Genomic DNA, 6,000 nt, shown 5'->3' on the forward strand with positions numbered 1-6,000 from the left:
CAAGAATTCGAGTCTGCCTCGGCCTCCAGGACCAGTCTGCCTTAAACTGGTCGCCCATGACGCATCCGGACTCCATTTTTGATGATCCACATATGGATGGAAAGCTAATTTGATAAGGAAGCCAATCCAAGTGGTTTCACGTCAAAAGCTATTTGGAATCAACGGGAATCGTCGAAACAAGTCAGCGTCCAGAATCTGCCAAGGTGCTGCGACACCGTCTTTTGGTCCGTTGGACCATGTATCAAGTTTGGGCCCATTAGGGGCGCGTCCAGGGGTCTTGCACGACCCTAGAGTCTTCATAAACAGCCACCGCCCCTCCATTAGGGTTCGGGTTTTGCTTAGATTATTCTGTCAAGAACAGTTTCGCCGTTCATCGGTTTGTGAGACCCCAACTCGTGAGATTAATAATACATCTGCAATTTGGTTGCGATCTTTCTTGTTCTTGCTTGTGTTCTTCGTTGCGCAGGCAGGGATTAGCCTTCTTGGCGAGGTCAACCTGGTCTATGACTCAGTTGATAACCAGAGGAGTTGTGGTGCTAAGATTGCAGGGTTCGATCTTTCGATCTGAAGCCGGATCGGTGTGTCATTCTCCGTCACAACGATAGTTACCATCTCCTGACGGAAGATCGGGATCCCCGTCTCCATTAAGTGGTAATCAGAGCTAAGGTATACCGTCAGGTTCACTTTTATTCCCTAGTTTGAGTGTTTCGTATTTGTCCCATAATCCAGTGCCATACTCGTTTTCCTATCCTAGAACCTTCTGCGCCATAGCGTTTGCATATTTCAGTTTCAGAGTCCGTCGTGTTGAGTTTGTGTCCTGGTCAAGGTCTTGTTGCTGGTTAGGTCGTGTTAGAGTCCAGTTCGTGTGTTTTTCCCCATCGTTTCCATTAAATCTTGGCTGTTGTGACCAATTTTGCACACATTGTTCCCGTTTTGTCCTCTAATTCGGAGCCAATTCTTAAAACTGGTCTAGTTTTCGCATACGAACTCCGTTTTCGACGTTCCATATATGCAAATCGATCAGAAAAAAATTTCAGATCCGTCCATCCCCGTTCTTACGGGGTTCGGAATTTTTAGATTGCTCAAAAAGTGGTCACAAGATCCTCGTTTCGTGGTCACAAGGTTTTTGTCGATTTTCATCCAGTTTTCTGAAAATTCCACAGGCCACATCTTACACTTGTTTGAGCTTATATTTTCTGTGGTTACTTCTTTTGTGCTCCTAAGTAAAGGAAAAATATCAAAAAAAATAAAATAAAAAGTTGAAATTTCCCAAAAAACAACGACAGCCCAAAAAATAGAAAAAAAAAGAGAGGGACAAAAGAGGAACAATATCTAGAGGAGCACATAGAGAAGCCCAAAGTGAGCTGTGTTTGCGTGTGCTGTCTGGTTCCTTGTTTGTGTTGCTGTTTCCATCCACCATACTTGTTTTTCTCATACCTATCACCTTGCTATCCACCATACTTTTGTCATAACCTGATACTTGCAACACTTTAGACCAGCAACGAGAACAAGTACTTTGGACTATAATTCAGCATTACTTTCTGTTACTGACTTGTGTGCTAGATGTACATATTACTCTTTGTTTGCCTTCCAAGCTCCACAAATTCTTCAGATCAGTACAGACAAAGGGCCTTGCAATCTCGGTACCACTACCTCATAGGTATCACGAACCAGCCACCGGTTGTACCGCCCACTGCTTGCGTTGGTAAGAACTTGGTAAGACGCTTTCACTTGCTGTGAAAAGTGACACCACTACAACCACGTAGTCATTTGCTAGAGATAACTTTCACCGTTTGCTCCTATTTTTGTGTTTACAATGGTAGGAGGTGATCAGACTGAAGATAACAATCCTAAGGGTTTCAACGAGTGTGTCAGCCAAGAGCAACTACAAGCTATTGTAGAGGATGCCCAGAAAAGGATGAATGAGGCCATCAGGAAGGCCGTCACTGACGCACTCATTGAACTCAACATTGGCAATAGCATGGAGAGATTGGACAAGCGAATTTCCACGCTAACCGACAAGGTTACTGAGTTGGAAACCTTTGTGGCGGGCAACAATGACATTTCTGGCAGCAACACTGATGGTCAAGACACGGTGCATGATGCCGCTGGAAACATAGGTTGAGCAGCTATCCAACAAGAGAGATTATGACAACGTCTTCGCCGCAACACGATAGGTATGGGTGGTGTCCACCACCACCGTCAAGGTAATAATCACCGTGTGCCCGATGATCCTTATGCTAAAATTAAATTCACAATACCATCTTTTTTGGGTCATTATGATGCTGAGGGATATCTTGATTGGGAGATGACGGTAGAACAAAAGCTTAGTGCCCACCTTGTACCTAAGCAGCATAGAGTTAGACAAGCTATTAGTGAGTTTAAGGATTTTGCCATTATTTGGTGGAATGGGCTAGCTGCACAGGATGCTTTACCTGGTACGTGGGAAGAACTTAAGGTAGCTATGCGTGATCGTTTTGTTCCTCCTTCTTATCATAGAGACTTGTGTAAGAAATTGATGCATTTAGAATAAGGAGATAAATCTATACAGGATTACTATGGTGAGCTCCAAAAGGGATTGATGCGCTGTAGTGTTGTGGAGGGAAACGAAGATGCCATTTATCGTTTTTATTCGGGTTTGAGGCGTCACATTCAGGACATTGTTGATTATAAAGAATTTAACACTGTCAACCAGTTGTTTTAGTTTGCTATGCTTGCAGAAAAGGAATTGCAGGGGCATGAACAGCAGGGCAAGAGCAAGGTCAACACCAGCACCTACACGCCATGCTCGGCACCATCTTCGGGTCTGACCAAGCCAACCACTTTTCGGACGCCTCCACCAGCGAGCAAGCGACCAATAGCCTCTGGAGTTTCTGCTACACCTAAGGCACCTCCCGCATGACCTTCAGATTCAGGTAAAAATTCTTTGCAGATGCCTACCAAGAGTGCCTCATCCATTGCATCGACGGGACGCACTTCGGGTATTCAGTGCCACCGCTGCCATGACATTGGCCATGTGCAGAAGGACTGCCCAAGTCAGCGGGCATATATTGCTATAGAAGATGGTTACATCAGCACCTCTGACATTGAGGATAAAGAAGACCAAGATGTAGATGAGGACGATGGCGAAGTCCTTGGTGACGAGGCCACGGCATCCTATAGGAGCATCATTGTACAGCGGGTGCTCAGCTCACAAGTCTAGCAACCTGAGAAGCTACAACACCATAACTTGTTCCAGATTTTCTTCGTCATCAGCGATCGTCGAGCACGTGTCATTATTGATGGAGATAGTGTTGACACAAAATGTGACACACTGTGCCTCACACACAGCAAGCCGAAAAGCGTGGCTTCAATTGGGTTCCCGGGTGCTTCGTGATCCGGAAGCGTGCCAGTCAGTTTGACCTGAAAACTAACAAGGGATAAAACAATTAAATGCCAAACCGGAACATGTCGGGTGAGACTAGACAGTTCCATATATACGGCCCTGAAGCCACTTACAACGACATACAGCTATAGGAAGTTGTCTGTCAACAAGTCTATAAACCATTTAGCTAATCGTAAGATGAACGCACGTAAAGGTCCGATTGCCGAATGCATGTGCATGGGAAGACATGCTTGAACAAGTGAAATTAATTATGAGTCAATGCATAACCAAGTTCAGCAATCCAGCCGAATTGGGGTCCATGAAGAAGGAACGTACAAATAAAAACAATTAAACTCATCTAAAACCTGCATCTGCCGCACGACACCTGGTTTCGTTAAAGCTTAAACGTGATTAACATGCATGAACCCACGACATGTGACAATCTAGATTAAGATAATTCAGCCATTATGAGCATGTTATCTATTTGCAAAGGTAATATGAAAAGCAAATGATCGTTGAAGCACAAATAAAACCATAAGAGAGAGAGAGAGCCGAACAATATCAATCTAGATTGGGCAGAAGTGTGTTACAACTATATAAAATGTTTAAAAATATGCAACACTAGATAACTTAATGAATCTATTTAGATTTGCCATATCTAATAGAGCCGATAACTATCTCGCTTTCACTAAGCATATTGAGCAAACGCCTGCCGCACGGTATCTACTCATAAACAAAGCATAAGCAAAGACTTCTTGATTGTCAAGCAAAGATCCGCCGCACGACCATTGAAAACAAACAAGACTACTTGCATCACGTCTAAATCCACCGCATGATACTAAACATGATAACAAGGTTGTCGGAACTTACGGAGGTCGACGGATCGATGACTCCTCTCGAAGAACTCGACGACACGACAAAAGGACTCGAAAGTTGGCACGGGGCCGGTTGTATTGATTTGGTTGTGAACCCTTATTACAATGGTCGAGGGTCAATATTTATACCCTAGACAAAACACGAGTCCTAGAGGACTACGATTTACAAAGGAACTTTTAAACAAACTTGGAAACTTACGATTCCTTACCCTAAACTTTTAGAGTCCTTTATTATTACAACTTTCATCTTTCCGATCGGCCTTGCTTGCCATCTTCTGTTTTCCCGAATGGAGTCACCGCCTTCTGGAGTAACCGACCGCACAAGCATTTAGCCGACCGCTTGTTTTGTTTGCCGAACACCCTTCTTCCCGCATGCGGGTCCACCTGTCATCCTCCAGAATCGACCAAAATCCAGTGTTAACACATGCCCCCTCAATTTCGGGATAAAAGTTGTTTTATTCTGAAATTGACCACAAGCTCTTTCTTCCTCCTAGGTCAGCACCGTTCAATACCGTAGCCGCTGCCCAAAAATTCAAGCTTTCAGCGCAACCTCGGACCTACTTCGAATCTTCAATGGCGACCCAGGATGAAATCCCAGAGGTAAACTTTACTTATATTCGGCAACTTTCATTTGATCCTCCCGCTCCTCTTTTGATTTATTCCTCTTTGATTTCAATCACCTTCTAAAGGAATACAAGAACCAGATTTTGATCCCCTATGCTGCCAACCTCGACTCCTATTTCCTCGGCCCAATGGGAAATCCTGACCCTTCTGAAATTATCGAGAAGGAAACCCAAAGAATCCCTTTCAAATCTGGGATCACCTCGCCAAACCGATGGCCAAACACGTTCAAGAATTGGCCATTTCCCCCAATCACCGGATGGCGGAATTGGTACAGGAGAATGCTGGAGAAAAGCAGCAGCCACTGGGAAAGTCAAGACATCAGTCATTGTCTAGAATTATCCTTAGCAGAAACACCCAGAAATGATTCCCTTTTGATAGCAGCTTCCCATTTTTGGTCTGACACTATTAATGCCTTCATCTTTGGTCATGGTATGATGACCATCACTCTAGCCGACGTGTTCATGATGACTGGCTTGAACATGTCATTGCCAGTATATCCCTACAAGTACAAGGGCAAAAGTAATCAAAGAGCCGTCAGCTCTGGATGTGGATGGGTCAAACATATCCAGAACTACATGAATGCATCTGGCACCGTCTCTGACAAAGAGTTGAAAGCCTTCATGAATATGTGGCTATGCAGATTCATCTTCTGTGGAAAATCCAATGAACCAACCCTGAATCACATGGTAATGGCTGAAGACTTAGCTGCAGGCACTCAGATCCCACTAGGAAAATATCTCTTAGGGTCTGTTTATCATATGATGCATCAGATTACTCTTCAGATGCGCCAAGGTGGAGAAATCTCTTGTGTGAATGGTCCCTGGTGGCTAATTCAAATGTGGCTTCAGCTATATATGCATCAGATAACCTCTGTGAGCCTCTTCAATCTAAGTTTTCCTTCAGTTAACTATGCTGAAGGTAGTACAACAAAGGTTAAGGCTTGTCAGACTTATGGGGAAGCAGCATCATCTATAAGCATTGACATAGACATCGGTCATTTCTTCAAGCTGTTTTTCAAAGGATTCGGCAATGTGCTCTGGTTTCCTTACAGAGAAAATGAAAATTTGACTTTGCCCTGCAAGTTTAGCTATGAAATTGGTTGTTTAGGTCAAGAATCCACGGAGATTTTCAACTCCT

Source organism: Miscanthus floridulus, chromosome 16 (genome assembly GCF_019320115.1).
Source record: "Miscanthus floridulus cultivar M001 chromosome 16, ASM1932011v1, whole genome shotgun sequence".
NCBI lineage: Eukaryota > Viridiplantae > Streptophyta > Magnoliopsida > Poales > Poaceae > Miscanthus > Miscanthus floridulus.